The 17,612-nt window shown below is 32.1% G+C and overlaps 1 protein-coding gene across 3 annotated transcripts in view; it reads left to right on the top strand.

Moving 5' to 3' along the window:
• Window positions 1-17,612, top strand: part of LOC127721666 (uncharacterized) — a 78,189-nt gene that overhangs the window by 27,378 nt on the left and 33,199 nt on the right. The gene's annotated exons all lie outside the window — the stretch shown is intronic.

Genomic DNA, 17,612 nt, shown 5'->3' with positions numbered 1-17,612 from the left:
GTGACATTCGACCTCAAAAGTAAAAAATGAACTGACAACGCTATGGTTAAAAAGGATAGGAGCACACAAGAAAACAACACCTAACAAAACACAACATAGACAACACAAAGACACAAACCCCACCAAAAACTTGGGGTGATATCAGGTGCTCCGGAAAAGGAAGCAGATCCTGCTCAACATGTGGCACCCGTCGTGTTGCTCATGTTAGTATAAACCCGGTTATTAGTCTAATTCCATAGGTCAATTTCTTGGAAAAGGGAACGGGATTGTAGTTAAAAATGTAATTACAAAAAATAAGAGTTAACGATAAAGTTTAAATTTGTTTTAAGGTATACTAGAACATTAAACTTTACACGATACCAATTTTTTAAACAAGTTTATTATTCATCCGCTGAATTTCGAATACATTTTTTTATTCAAATGTGTTGATTGCCTAAGAAAAACAAACAAAATGTGAATTAAATATTGTATCTGTAGCAACGCATTAAAACAAATGCCCAGAACGTTTAGTTTCAGATTAGAAATACTCACATAAATGTATACACTTGAAATGATCTTTTAAAATGTTAAACACACTAACTGGATGCAACTTTGCCGTAGAAAAATGAAACTGTTAATGTTTTACATTATGGATAATTGACAATGAGGGTCGGTTGAAACCAAAACTTTACGACAGGAGAGATGACATTAACTTCCAAAATGTGAACTTTCCATTTCTATGTAGCAACATTACAAAAGCGCCTGCATACGGAGTATATATCTCCCAGTTGATACGATATTCCAGGGCTTGTGTTTCCTATCATGACTTCCTTTATGGATGCCATCACGAATTGGATGATTGTTATGGAATTTCCGTTTCACAGATGATAGCGAATATGTTCCAAATGTCATTCAAGAATCTGGTCCTCTTTTGACCGAATGTAACCTACCGAATAAGAATTAATACCAGGTTTGTACTAACATGAGCAACACAATTGGTGCCACATGTGGAGCAGGATCTCGTTACCCATTCCGGAGCACCTGAGATCATCCCAGGTGGGGTTCGTGTTGCTCAGTCTTTATTTTTCTGTGTTTTGTTTTTTGGTACTACTGTTGGTCTTTTTCTTTTTTAACCATGACATTGTAAGAATAATTTCGACTAATGAGTTTGATTGTCCCTTTGATATCGTTTGTCCCTCTTTAAATAAGACGCGCTTTCGTCATTGATTAAATTTTGGATGCATAAGAATTTTATTTGGCACAAAACAAATGAATTTAGATAATCGCTTATATATTTTCTCTCTTTCTTATGAAATAACCTAAATAATTAGACTATATCGGATTGTTAACGTTATTCATATCATTTCTATATTCGGAAATACAGTGACCAATATAAGAGTCGGAAAAGCATAGTTCTATTTGGGACGATTTTTTATGCCAAGATTTAAACGTTTATTGCTAATAATATTCTGGCGAAAAAAACGAAAAAAAAACGACGTTAAAACAAACAACAATCGCTATAAAAAAAGACAACAGTCGCTATAAATAAAGACAACAGTCGCTATAAATAAAGACAACAGTAGTATACTGCTGTTCAATAGTCATTTATCGATTGAGCGAAACAAATCCGGGTCACAAACCAAAACAGAGGGAATCACATCAACTATAAGGGGAAAACAACGGAACATCAGAAACACTGAACTGCTACAAAAACAAACACCAGCATACATAGAAACGGACTATTTGATGACAACTGCCATATTCCTAACTTGGTACAGGACATTTTAAGACAAAATGGTTGGTTGAACCTCGTTACAAGTAAAACACTATATAAACACAACTAATTAATGAGCCACATGGAACCCACATCTTTAAAGACTAGCAAACTTACGAATAGAAAAAAATGAAAAACAATCTAAAGAAAACAAAAATATTTTTTTACAAGGAAATGTGTGTATGCAAACTGTTCGCAATCCTTCAAAGGGCTCAAATTAGAATTAGAATAAATGTGTGATACACAAAAAATCGACCAAAACCTTATCAGATCAGACGACTATGATGATGTCTTGAGACCTAACATCCCGACAACATGTGTCTTGCAAGTTGTTTGAAACAAACATTGTAACTGTTACATGTAGCTACTTCGTGATGTTAAACCCAAAACATACGTTTTGCCGATTTTGGTTGTGTTTTAAATTTTTATGCAATGGAAGGACACCTATTTTAATGATGTGCGTATATTTTGATGAGACAGAGGAACTATTATGTATAAGACATGGGCAGATATCAATAAAAATGAAATCTCCGTAAATATCATAAATGTTACTGTTTGTGCCAATTTTGTGAAGTAATTCGGAAATAAAGCACAACATGTAACTTTAATGTAAAGTTCTCTAGCTTATATCTTCGAAATAAACTGATTCAGGTTAATGTGCAGATCTATACTCTTTGGAGATGTTTTAAAAACTCATTGTATTAAAAAAAAATAGATAAAACATTAACAGGGATTTGGATATGCTTTTGGGGTCTGGTAGTGTTTTGTATCATAATTAGCTGGTGCGAAAAAAGTTTCCTGTAATATCAGACGGATCATACTTATAATGTTATAGAACATCCCTGTCCAATTAATTGATTTAATTGCGATATTGTGTAATTTGACAGTGAAAATGATGATAAGGACAAATGTTATCTCTTTTCTACAAGTAATTATCATTTCCTTGAAGCTAGAATATATACATGTTTGTAGTGAACTCAAATACATTGTTTAATCCAACATATGTTAGTGTGCATGCTTTTGCTTACTATTTTTGCGACGTAAAACACGTGCATGCATTAATATTCATTACACTCGTATGCAGAATTTTAACTAGAATAACAATTACACATTACAGAACAACTCCAATGATATCTCTGATAATACTAAAATCTCATGTAGATTAAGTACTTATAGCACTTCGTTATCTTTTGCTCCTGACGGTGAGCAACAAATACAAATTCGCGATTATGATTGAAAAAAAAAATTGACCTGGCAAGCGGTTGAATAATTTTCATTAACTTTAAGCAGATTAAATCCGGAATTGACTGTTTACCTATGTTATATTGTAAAAATATACCCATAGATTATAGGATGTTTGAAGTCAAGAAGTCACTAATAAAATTAAACATGTACAACACGAGTCAAGAAAGGAAGAATATAATAATTCTCCTAAAGCGATAATCAAGATTCATAATTCGAAGAGAAATTGACAAAACATAGCAAATAAGAAAGACGAAAAGACAAAACAACACCCTTCAAATCACTAAATACAAAACTAAAGACTGAACACCATAAGCTCCACCAAACTCGTGTGGTGGTTTTAGGTGCTCGGGAGTATTAATGTGTATTAGCCACGGAGACAATGAAGAATTATTTTTTTCTATATTATGTTTAACCAAAATTGTCTAGAATACTGCTATGATTAATCTTAAGATTGTGCTTATCATCTATTTCAAGTTTGAATATATATGGCTCATATTAAATTTAACGGCGTGTGATATGAATTGGTGATACAAAAATGCTTTAACTTGGTAGTCGTATTCTGCAATGCGTTAGAAAATTGTGACTTTTCTTTGGTTAGTCTTAAGGTAGAGTATGACGTTTGATGATCTGCCTTATAAACGAATACTGGTCATTACTGCAATGATAAAAGTACTTTTCCATAAAGTCGCTATTGAAAGCAAAAAATCATAGGCTGTAAAAATATGGTAAATTTTATTTGAAATTGATGATCAACCGTAAGTTTGTATTTCAATACATTTCGAAAAAGTCCTTCTGTTATTGAAATATGAGACTTTTTTGCTACTGAATTTTGCGTTCAATACAAAAATAACAAAAATTGCCTGGCCCGAATAAAGAAAAAGACACAAGCCTTATTCGTATTTACAATATTACCACATCGCATGACATTTTATAACAATTAATAACCGGATATGTTTTGAATTATGACAATGAGACAACAATCGAAAGACAAAAATAACGAAGGGCATCTACATTTCAAGAAATCGTTAAAATATTGTTCTTTTTTCTATCAATGAATACGAAAATATGCTCAATCAATAAGGAAGTTAAAAGGCAATGAAGACAAACATCAATTTCCGGCGCAGAGTTCATATCCGTTCCGTACATGCAAACATTTCAAAAAGATATAAATAATCTGTCTATGGACAGGCATTTCCTGGAGAAGAAAAACTTATGATTTTGTACGATTTTAAAGTTTACTGAACACAAAACTATTAAAAATGTTGTAGCAATAATATTTCATGTCAACAAATTGGTTATTATATAATCTGGACACTTTCGTGAAAACAAGCGATTATGATAGAACTATGACGTAATAAACATGTCGCAATTGTAAAATTGACCTAAAATTGCCATTTTACACGAAGTTTCTTTGTGCGTGTATGTGTGTGTTTTTGAGGAGTTATTACTTCTTCAATAACTTCTACAATGACATTGGGGTTTAAAAAGTCAAATAACCAAAATATAAAACTGCAAGGAAATTTCAAAACGGAAAGACCCTTATCAAATGACAAAATCAAAAGCTCAAACACATCAATCGAATGGAAAGCAACTGTCATATTCCTGACTTGGTACAGGCATTTAATTATATAACTTGTATCATTTTATGCTGATTATATAGACCTTAAACAATGAATGGAGAAATTTGACAAATCAATATCACAAAACCCCAAAAAACCATACGAAATTGCTACTTTATTACATCGACCGAAAAAGGACACACAGCGATTGTGGAAGCCAGTGTGCATTGTTGGAAGTGGACAGAGTGCCCGGAGACAACCAGCAACCTTCGGGAGAAAAAACTCAAAGTCAGTAAAGATCGGAGTCGAAGTTTCTTTCAACGAGTTAGAAATCAAAGCGCAGTGTTGACAGGATAGTTTTCGTTATACTACTTCTCCGGTAAAGCGCCCAACGTCGAAGTAAAAAATGATAAGATATAAGCTGCAGCAAAACTTATAAATGAAGAATATGGAACATCCTCATAGTATATACTATCCACCATATAAATTTCAGCATGTTATATGCTAACGTTAAATATGAATGACGAGACATTTTAGATGAAAATGTCAAAAAATACATTTAACGTCATTTTATTTCCTTTGACGTCGTAATTTTCCATATTAAAAAAATTCTGAAACCTTTGAAATCATTTCTTTTACGGTGTTTTATTATATTCACATAAACTTTAACGTGCATTTTTCTTGTGAGTTGAAATTAAGGAATATTCAGCCATGTCTGCATTATTATATGTCTTTTTTTTAATATCTTCAACACAAATTAGGGTGACTGTTACCTTGTGAACTAGTACGCTAAAAACTTGACTTAGCATGTCGGTCTTGTACAAAGTAGGATTAATATTAATAACGTATTGACATGCTTTCGACCCGTATATGCATATAATTCGCCGCTGAATGTTCCTCCTCCTCCCAATTATCTTCATCACCATCATCATCATCTAGTTGGCAAATCTGTGTTACCATGAATTATCATTGGTATGGTCATATTTATAAATCAACTGTTTCAATTTCAAAATGCACAAGAATGGCGTATAATGCGTTCATGTCTTGCTTTGAATAGTTTGAATCACTATTTTTTTTTTGTATACGTATCCTTGAAGGGTCACTTCCTTTTATATTCAATAATACTTTTTTTCTTTGTATCGGAAATTTGAATAATAGGAGAGTAATGAGACGTGTTTATAACTGATTAAAGGATTAAACGAATCTTTTATCAATAATTTGATAATGTTTAAAGTTATTATAGTACTGCAATTTTAGAGGAGATATGATCGATTGATTGTTGTTTTCTGAATGTACAGTGGCAAATATTTCATGCAGATTTATGACCGAGAGAAGAATTTTCAAACAAGAAATAATAAGTTGCATGCATTGTCATTGAAAAAGAATTATAAAAAGTCCAATAAAAATAAACAAAACCATAACCAGAGAGAGACGACAAAAAGACAAACAGCAAAATATAAAATATAAAATCATTTTTCATAGATTTTTTATTTATAGTAGGCAACCCTTTTTGTTGGTTGGTTGTAGCATATTAATCTCACCGACTTTTAAAAGAGACCATCAAAAAGCGACCAATTAAACAGCTTATACTTGTAGATACTCTTATACTAGTAGTATTATGTATCCTTCATTTACCTATGTGGAGTTATTTTCTTTCAGAACGATAGGTCATTCTTTCGAAAAATCAACCCGGACGATACCAAGTTTCAATGATATATGCTTCAAAGCATACAATAATGACCTGTGTAAGGTCAATATTTTCCTTGATAAAAATGCAATCTATTATACTTTAACATTTAATTCGTTTGATAGTTTGTTGTTGCCAATTGGGGAATTTATTGTTTAATGTTCCATCTTCGAGAGGTTTAAGACAGAAACAATCCTTTCCTCCGTATATTAGACTGAAAAACAAAAAAATTGTCATTGATGCACATTTTAACTTTCGAAACAAATAATGTGAAGTTTTGTTAATTTATCACTACAATAAAGGGACATTATCATATATGTGTGAGGTGAATTTAAAAATGCAAAACGTTTCATAACACTTTTAAAAGAAGCCAGATCTATCACATTTGTGTGGAGGACTTTGAAAATCTTATTGATTCACACTGAATTGGAAACCATACTTTGACCTACATAAAATTGAGAATGGAAATGGGGAATGTGTCAAAGAGACAACAACCCGACCATAGAGCAGACAACAGCCGAAGGCCACCAATGGGTCTTCAATGCAGCGAGAAACTCCCGCACTCGGAGGCGTCCTTCAGCTGGCCCCAAAACAAATATGTATACTAGTTCAGTGATAATGGACGTCATACTAAACTCCAAATTATACACAAGAAACTAAAATTAAAAATGATACAAGACTAACAAAGGCCAGAGGCTCCTGACTTGGGACAGGCGCAAAAATGCGGCGGGGTTAAACATGTTTTTTGAGATCTCAACCCTCCCCCTATACCTCTAACCAATGTAGAAAAAACAAACGTACAACAGTACGCACAGTAAAACTCAGTTTAAGGTAACACGATACCGAATGACGTTACGCCACTAGTTATCGTTCCTGCTGTTGTCGACATCTTTGAAATTGACGTCAAACGTAAAACCTGATGTTTTATTATAACTTAGAACGAATCAAACAAACAATTTGCCTCAGTCTGGTATAAAATAGTTGAAAGATAAATGTTTTTTTTATTTCAAATTTGCAAGAATATATGATTATATATTAAAAATACCTTCATTTTAGCGTCGCTTTCTATACGTATCATATTCAATCACAAAACAAAAAACTTTACATATTTACGATTCAAATAAAAGAACAAAAATGAGAGAAAAAAAATCACACTTGGGTGAAATTTAAATAGTAAATTAACCTTTTATTTTTATTAACATTTGTAATAGTAACTTTGCATAGATGCAGAATGTCGAGGGATTCAATGCAATACGTTATATATTTGACATTGATTGCTTTGGCGTCTTCCTCCTATTCTTCTTCTCATTTTTCACATTTAAATATATACTTTTTAAATGTTCTGTTTCTATTGATAAGTAAGCATTTGTACGATTATTAAGGATGCACGCCGTTTCCCGATGAAATTTTGTTTTGAAAGTAGAAATCTACATTATAGAAATGCATGATAATGTATGAAAATACGGGGAACTGTACCACAATTAATGCAATTCCGCTAAGAAGACCATTTTTATTTTTAAATGGTCACCGAAAAACGTCGCTAGCAAAATAGAAAAAGGAAATTTATTTGGGAAAGAATACCGATAGAATTTAGCGAAAAAAGCACAATGCAAGCAGACGTACAAACTCAGACAGAATCTGGTTTATTGGCATGGAATGAAAAAAGAAGAGTAGTTGAAATTGGCTATTTGGCCGAACAGCTTTCCCTATGTTTAAAGTGTAAAAAGTCTTTGAAATTAATTGGACTGTACAGAAGAAATCCGATATGGTTTCGAAAGCTTGTTTAAAAGAAACTACTAGCATTGTAATCTTATAAGTACAGTCTAAACAGGACAGCTACAATGAATGAATGATCGGTGCTTCGATAAAGGTAATTCCAGAGAAGCACTTCGAACGCAAACAAGCTACAACAAGATATTTTCATTAACCTATTTTATTCAAACGGCAAAAACAAACTGATTAAAAGAACAGTTCCAATGCCCCACCCCCACCCCCTCCCACGTTGTACATATTGTATCTGTCAATGGGCATTATTACTTTAAAAAAAAGTTTATTCTTTGATTTTTTTTTATAAATATCGTTAATAGAGAAATGAGATTTGAGAGCAAATGCAATTCAATTTTCGATATAATTATTATTTCCAAGGGGCATAACTCTTTTAACAATATTTGATCAGCACTGACCTTTGAAATTATCCAGGACAATGCTGATATAAACCTTTAATATAAATTATTTAAAGATCTGGCAAAAATTGTAAACGTAAGAGTGCTTAAAAATGCAATTTTCCATATACTAATTAATATATCCAAGGGGCATGACTCTTTTAAAAATAATTGATCGGCATTGATTTTCAAACTTGTCAGCGAAAATGCTGATATAAACCTTATATATGAGTTTTATAAAAATCAGGCTAGAATTGTACATGTCAGAGAGGTAACAAGACCGGAAAGATAAACGGACGGTCGGAAGGACGGACGCCCGGTACTCGTATGTCCACCACAACACGTCGTGCGGGGGGGGGGAGACAAAACGACACACAGACGATTATCAAATGTGCCTTTTGGGGGATGGACGTATTGCTCACATATTCGCAGTCTTAAAAGAAGTTTTTACAACAAGTATACAAGTGTTAATGTAAATTAAAAGGGTTGTTTTTTCTTTGTGTGCATAAATGGAAATGTGGGATATACAATAAAACAGCAAATGGCCAATTAACGACACACAAAACCAAAGACATTTATATAACACGTGACTAATGCAGGATGGACAAGTATTTCTTACTGCTAATTTGTAGTTTTAGTAAAGATTCGTTGGTCCCTTGAATTGGAAAGTTAATAAGTATATTTAGTATGGCAAGTATCAAATCTATCAAATTATAAAATTTCCGACAGGGGGAATGAAAATAAAATAACAAACAATATTCAGATCCCGTTACATATTTTTTTTCAATCTCTCTGAATAAAAATAACGTTATTTTGTATTCCGTAACGTCACATATTTTTGTCAATTTCTAAGCGTATCGGTCATCTTTGAAGCGATTTATCTAAAAAACAAGGATGGTGACATATGTTTTTTTTATACATGTATGGATTTAGTATACAATCCTGGATATTATGTTAGTTTTTAGTCTTTCTCCATATATGAGAAAATAGCCATCCATTGAAAAATCTAGAAAAGTAAGTCGAAAAAAAGGCATTTTCCCTACATATTTATGTAAATTTGGCGCCATAATTGACATTTACTTATCAAAATTACAAAAAAACAAGAATGGTGACCCCCATTTTTTATTTCATATTCCGATGTAACTCGAATCAAAGTACAAGTGTGCCAAAAATTTTAGAAATCGGGAGATATGCCATTCGGTATCGTGTTACCTCAAGAGAAGTCCGAGTCCGATGTCAGAATAAGAAACAAAAGAAAATAAACAAAATGACAATAATACATAAATACAACAGACTACTAGCAGTTACTGACATGCCAGCTCCAGACCTCAATTAAACTGATTGAAAGATTATGTCTTCATCATATGAATATCGGGCACAATCCCTCCTGTTAGGGGTTTAGTATTATACCATCATAAAATATATGTGATTAACATAACCCGTGTCATGCCAACAACTGGTTTTAGAATAAATATGTTTAATTCCCTATAAGTGAATCAATATTAAAGCCAAAATATGCAATCTTTAATGACCTGACAACAGTATCGTAACTATATCCCTTCTTAATAAGTCTGTTTAAAGGTTTTGTTAGCTTTTGAGGTGAATACTGACATTTTTGTGCTTTGTTAAGAATATTACCATAAAAGTTTGGATGTGAAATACCCGAACGTATAAGATGTCTGCATGTTGAGTTATATTTACGAATGATGTCCTTATGCCGATGATAAAATTTAGTAAATGTTTTGACTAGTTTATGATATCGAAAACCCTGGTGTAATAATTTTTCAGTAATATATACATTTCTCTCGCTAAAATCTAATACGTTATTACATACACGAGCGAATCGTACAAGTTGAGATGTATAAACACCATAAGATGGTGATGAGGGAACGTCACCATCTAAAAATGGATAATTAACGATAGGAAATGAAAAATCATCTCTTTTATCATATTTTTTGTATTAAGCTTCCCGTTAATGATATAGATATCAAGATCGAGGAAAGAACAGTGGTCATTGTTAGTATTAGCTTTATTTAAAGTTAGTTCAACAGGATAAATTTCTTTAGTATACATACTGAAGTCGTCATTATTGAGAGCCAATATATCATCCAAATATCTAAAAGTATTGTTAAATTTTTGTATCAGGTGTTGTTTCGATGGGTCTTTGCTGATTTTAGTCATAAATTGTAACTCATAACAATACAGAAACAGGCCCGCAATAAGTGGTGCACAGTTAGTCCCCATTGGAATTCCGATAACTTGACGATATACGGAATCTCCAAAGCAAACAAAAAAGTTATCAAGTAAAAATTCAAGGGCAGATATAGTATCAAAGTATGTCCAGTTGACATAGCTCTTTTGTTTGTTGCTACTAAAAAATAACCTAAAAGAGTTTGAACATATGTATTCGCATTCCGACTTTTTAAATGCCCATTTAATTAGGTGTGTGAATTTTTTCTTAAAAAGAATATGAGGCAAAGTGGTATATAGGGTAGAAAAATCAAAACTTTGAACAGATTCAAAATCACCAATATATGCATGCAATTTATCAAGTAGTTCCAACGAGTTTTTGACACTCCAAAAGTAGTTAATTCCACTATTTTCAAAGGCCTTATTTGAACAATTTATTATCAGGTTTTTGATTGTACCAAGTGTACTAGTAAGTAGAATAGACAATTTAGAAGTGGAACAATGACTTGAAGACGAAATAAATCTATATTTGTAAGGTGATTTGTGTAGCTTCGGAAGCCAGTACATAGTTGGGACTTCCATTGTAATTGGTTCTGCTTGTAAAGAAGTAGCTAAAAGTTTATGTTTGTTAGAGATATCGTTTTCTGAAAATGAAGTCAGTTGGAATGTTGGTGAATTCGTGATTTCCTTTTGCAGAACCTCAATGTAAAATTTACGTCAAACTATAATGATATCATTAGCAGTTTTATCAGCCGGGACAAAAACAAATTCCTTGGCTAGTTCTTTTAGTTTATGTTTGATACGAGAAACAGGATTTTTATTGTTGTTGTTAAGAGTAAAATGTTCTTTATGTATGGATATTTGTTTTCGTGTTATATGTACATGTATCACGATTTCGTGCCTTCTTCGTGTCAGTTCTAATTTTTTTACATCTATATAAACCTTTTACTCTAACAAATGATCAGCTGATCAAATATTCATTCTTATATTCTATTGAATAACAGCCACGTACCTCACAATGGGGTCGGGGAGTATAGAATTTAATCCTGATTGTCTCTTTGAAATCAAAAGAAAAGTATTCAGAATGGTTCTTTCGTTAAAAATTGTTGAAAAAATAATCTGCTTTTCCGAGATAAAAATGTCATTACAACTAGAGAAAAAACAACCATCATAACACCCCCCTTTCATACGCTAAGTTGGAACAATAAACTACTTACAAAGTGACTTGTATTTTTCATACACCTTTATCAGGTAGTAACAATTCAGTTGTGTCTTGCTTCATGCAGTAACAGTTATATTCTTTATTGTGTCTGGATAGTGATTTTTTAAAAGTTTATATCTAGATTCATTTATGAGTTTTATTTCATATTTTAATTGAGCCATAGGGCGTTTTTAAACCTGAGCGCACCAAAAAAGCATATCCCACTTTAGTGTGGTCGGTAAAATATGATACAAATTCTGCAAATCTCTGCAGAAAATATTATTTTTATGATGGTATATAAGTCAGATAATGCATATTTAAAGGTTTTTCTTGTCATTAAACACACCCTTAGATGTCAGGATTGCCCAAAGAAAGACTTCCAACGGTCGGTCTTTCATTTGATCAATCCTCCCTCGGTGTGTTCTACGACATAACAAATCTTAAAATATGCATTATCTATAACATCCCGCTTGAATATCAGAGATTTATTTGAAATAACCCAAAATATATGAGGTGTTTTCCGAAGAGAAAATAATGCCCCCCTCCAATAAATAAAAATAAAGAATAAAGAAAAATAAAGAAAGAATATAGAAAAATAGGACGTTAAAATGTAAAAAAAAATATAATTACATACAAATTAAGAATAAGGTAAAAAAAATACTGATCTCAGAAATAAATGATTAACAGAATAATGAAATTAATGAGTTTTCTGCATATCAAATTTATTATTGATATTTGTCAATAGACTAGTAGATCATTTGGAAGGAAATGTTGAACTGGTCGTAATCGGAACTGGTTCATTTTTGTTAGCGATGCAAATTCTATACATTTCTAAGCATCGTTATTTTCCTCGAAAATCAAGATCTTGCAAGAGTTAACAAAACTTGTTGTATAATTTCGTCCACCATTGCAGACAAAATTAACTTTACATCTTCCCCTGCATTTTGTCAGCAATGATTACAAATTACAACACTGATAAAACAGTATGTGGCAGAGGTCAGATCAAGATAACCATTGGCAACAAAAAGCTCTGTAATAGGGAAAAAAATGAAGCGCTTTTCTTGATTTATCTTTATCATTTACGCTCAGAGCCGAATATTTGAAAGACAAGGATGTAAAAGAACAGAAACAGTTGAAGAGCTATATGACCAAAAGGACATAAAAAGATAGCCAAATCAGTCGAAGGTCAACTTTGGCCGATGGAGTTGAAACCTTAGTTTCTTTATAATTTCAAAATTTATAAATGGACAATTGAAGGGAATTGAAAGGAATTGCAGAATCAAAACGTCTCTTTCGCCGGTATGATTCCTCCGTCTTCAGTTTCATATTTGTAAGATCCATAATTCATTACAATTTAAAACAACAATTTATTGGTGACTGATACTCGAGGACGGATGACATTGTCTTTGATTTTTAAGGGGACATAACATGTTTTTTTTCAATACCAATAAATGTTAATTATATTTTAATATTCTCTTAAATAATTGATTGATGGGCAATGTTTTTATATTTTGTTGGACAGTTGGGCTATCAAGGATAAAATCAAGTTCAGGTGATCGAATTTTTGTTCTATCAGATTTCAAATATTTCTTAATGTCGGTTAACTATCGGTACTGTCTGTTATAAAACTGAATGTTCAGCTTCTCAGTTTTAGTGCCTCATATCACAAACCAAATATGATCAAATAAACATGATATCATATTCTCTAATAACTGCTTATTATCCTTTTTGGTTTTAATCAGATATTAATTAAAATTGTTAAATGGTTTCATTTGTGCTGTACAGTGACATATTCAAGGGGTGTGATTTACGGGGTAGTGTCGTCACAAATATGTCGTTGATACAGACAAAAGATCTATAATGTCAAAATTATGATACAGCAGGACATTTTCATATGCAGGATCTGAACACGAGAATTTTACAGAATAAGCATATTTCTTCCTGAATAGAAAAAAAATGTCCAAAAGAATTGCAGAATACAGAAATGTAGACCCCCTCCCTTAAATAAAGACAACAGTAGTATACCGCTGTTCGAAATTCATAAATCGATTGAAAAAAAACAAATCCGGGTTACAAACTAAAACTGAGGAAAACACATCAAATATAAGAGGAGAACAAAGACATAACATAAACACTAAAATGCAACACACACAGAAACGAACTTTAAGATAACAATAGCCATTTTCCTGACTTGGTACAGGACATTTTAAGAAACAATGGTAGGTTGAACATAATTTTGTGGCTAGCCAAACCTCCCGACCCTCGTATATTATTGTGACGGATAGTGTTGTTTGATCTATTTAACTTTTTTTATTTTCGATAAAAAAAAGAATATTTGTACAAGGTGTTGTTAATAAATGTAACAGACAATATATACCATGCCCTCTCAGCCGTCGCCGTAATTTAATTTTAAAGAAGGAAAGTATTTAAAAGCTCAGGCAGAGCAGTTTTTATGACTACTTGCATAATTGTTAAATCGTATTAAATTTTTATCAAATTTATATTAATAATAAAAGTTTCATATCTTGAATATTGACGGGTTAAGATTATTTACTTGCATTAATATTGATATAAACACATCCGGTTCGTTTTCTTTTCTTTCTAAATCTGAGAAAAAAGCAATTCTTGTACAATGTGTGTAATTGATCTGTAATATGGCAGTTGTTATCCATTCGTTTGATGTGTTTGAGCTTTTGATTTTGTCATTTGATTAGGGACTTTCCGTTTTGAATTTTCCTCGCAGTTCGGTATTTTTGTGATTTTACGTTTTATATATTCGCCATCAGTAATAATAATCAAAAATGTTTTTTGGCATACCATACTCGATAGAAGTGCGGACGTTAAAGAAAGCACTCTTCACCAAAACGTCAATGAAGATTGCATTCCACGGAGGTTACATTTCGATGAGTTCGCCATTTATGAAACATAATACATGTATCTGAAGATAGAAGTTGTATCAAAATTAAATGTTGACACCGATATCATTCTGTTGGAATTTAGATTTTATTTTTAAAATCGGTGTTTGTTTAGAATAGACCATTCCACAGAGATAACATGCTTAGCAAATCTCTGCAGTTTTCAACTTTGATTAGTTTTCCAGACTGATATGATTTGAAATAAATGACCATTGTTATAAACAAAATTATTTACGGTAACCTTATAATCAAATTTAACTCATATCACACACGTTCTAAATATTTTGTTCTGCTTTGACTTTTATCCGTTAACGGAAATTACAGGTTTATGAAGAAAACATTATGACTGCCGATACAATCGTTGTGCAATATGTACTTAACTTTATAAAAATTAAAAATATAGATAATAGAGAAAAATGAATATCTCAGATATGTGTTTAACAAGCTACGGGTAACTCGAAGTCGTTAGTTTTGCTTTGTTACGGTGGGACAAATCAGCGTCTTAACATGTGCGCTTTACCTGAAAACCGTTCTGTACGCTGAACTACTTTGGCATCTTAGCCACCGAGGTCTCGATACGAAAGGAATAAAAATGATATTTGTATAATTTAAAAGATATCTTTTTGTTATAAAATTGTTCAGCTAATATGATAAACATTGACAATTTCTTAATCGATGCCAAGAAGATATGCATAATTTAAAGATAAACTCAATATACGCTATATATTCTCTGATACTTGAAATTAAATTCAAGGTCATGATGATTGAGGGGAACCCCCCCCCCCCCCCCCATGATTGTCACATAGCGCTTATAAACATAATTTTCCAAAAACTGTCCTTTAAAACAATCAATGATTTTATTGTATATATAAAGCATCAATTCAAACTCAGGTTTTGCGAAAACCTTCTTATAAGTTTGGTTGGCTAAGTATTTGGTAGTGTAAAGATACTCGGAATTCACATTAGAGTCTTGTAAAAAGGATAAGATGTAATTTAGTTTTGATAATAGGAATACTGGGGCCGGTTTCACGAAGCTATTCTAAGACCTGTCATAAGATATATCTTAGGACAGGTCTTATGATCCTCTTATGACTATCTTAGGAGATATCTTAGACCTCGCACCGAAGCTGTCTTAGGATGATCTTAGCAAAGATATCCTAAACCAGTCGCAGGTTCTTTAAACTTTCATTTTTTAGTATTAACATGGATTTATGGAATTGCACAATTAATATTAAAAAGTGTTATTTATATAAATAATCTATTGATAATGCACCAATATACATATGAAACTTTAAATACAAATTGAGAAAAAAAAATAAAATGATGACATTTTGTTTTGTACAAGTGAGTTGAATTCAATTTGTCACTGTGTCGGTTACAAAATAAGGTTAAAGGATAAAATCATGCATTCTTGATGTCAATACATCGAATGTTCATTGTTGACAAATCACGATAATCCGTCAACCTATAAAGATTTAGTTATGAGCAGGAAAAGGAGAATAGGTAAATAGATAATGATTAGATAATTTGCAAAATTAATATTATAAATGGGTATAATTTATATAAATAAACTTATGACTATCCTAAGACCATCATAAGACACCTCTCGTGTAGTCCTTACTTTATGACCAATGTTAAGAGATGTGCTTATTTAGGACCACTTTGTGAAACCCACTTAGGACTTAGATATGTCGTAAAACCATCATAAGATAGGTCTCATGGCAAACATATCAATCGAAATCAACGATTTAAACATCGTATAAATTATACACTTGGTAATCTCCTCTGTATATTTAAAAACAATGGCAGGCATCAATTATTATGTAAACTAGGTCAAATACCAATTAGTAAATTACATGATATTTTCAAGGAGTGTGACACCATCTCTTTCTTCAGCCCGCTGTATGAATATTCGCCTATAATTACAGCTTTTTGCCACCATAGGCTGTTCCCGCGTATCGACAAGCCTGAAGATCATAAACGTCATTTTCTAAAAATTAAATATATTAGCAAAGGTATTGATTTTATCAATGTATCTAGTATATTTGATGACTCTACCGTTCAAAACTTCATACCTCCCTATTTTGATAACACAGAACTAACTATTATTTCATACACATACAAAAAACACAGCAGTATTTAATTTTTAATTATACGCCGGTAACATCAGACGTCAATGTAGAACATAATACTCCTTTAACTTGAAACTGTGAATCGTCGAAGTTTACATATGTTCCCTATGGCCATGTTATTACGGGGGACCTCAATATCGTCCAGGACAGAGAGGCTAAAAACTTTTTGAAAAAAGGACCAAAATATCGTCCTCCATCTTAAATAGATTGGAAACAGTACCGTCAGGTCACCAAAGATGCTCTTTCCTCGTTTTGTAAAAATTGGTGTAAACTCATAGCCAGAAATTAGTAGTACTTTTGCTAATTAATATTCATCATATGTAAATGAGAATTGTACCACGTGATAATAGATTGAACTGGACTGGCTTGATATCATTAAAATCTTTAAAACACAGATATTATAAGTTTCCCGTCACAAAGTCCTTGTTTATAATCACTCTGATATTTCCGTAAAGTTGTCAGGCGGTGAAAATCAAAACAATGAACGCGAATTTAGTGAATTTTTCTTTTTTTTCGTGAGTTTATTCTTCTTGAAATAGGGGCATTTTAACTTTACGTGGGAACCTAGAGTTCAACGACTACACATACAAGGTTTGGACTTGCTTATTCTTTGGACATTCAAGTTTCAAGTTTTATCCCTGCAACCTGTTTTTGTAATGACCTTGTAAGCCAATTTTCAACACGAAGTTTGCAAATTTGACGTTTCAGCCATTTAAGCCTGTATTTTATACTGCAATGTTAAAAGCCTCTCGCTTCGATTTTTAAAAT

The sequence above is a fragment of the Mytilus californianus genome, unplaced genomic scaffold (assembly GCF_021869535.1).
Source record: "Mytilus californianus isolate M0D057914Y unplaced genomic scaffold, xbMytCali1.0.p SCAF_12, whole genome shotgun sequence".
Lineage (NCBI taxonomy): Eukaryota > Metazoa > Mollusca > Bivalvia > Mytilida > Mytilidae > Mytilus > Mytilus californianus.
Note: the sequence above shows the minus strand (reverse complement) of the source record. Positions and strands in the feature narration are given on the sequence as shown.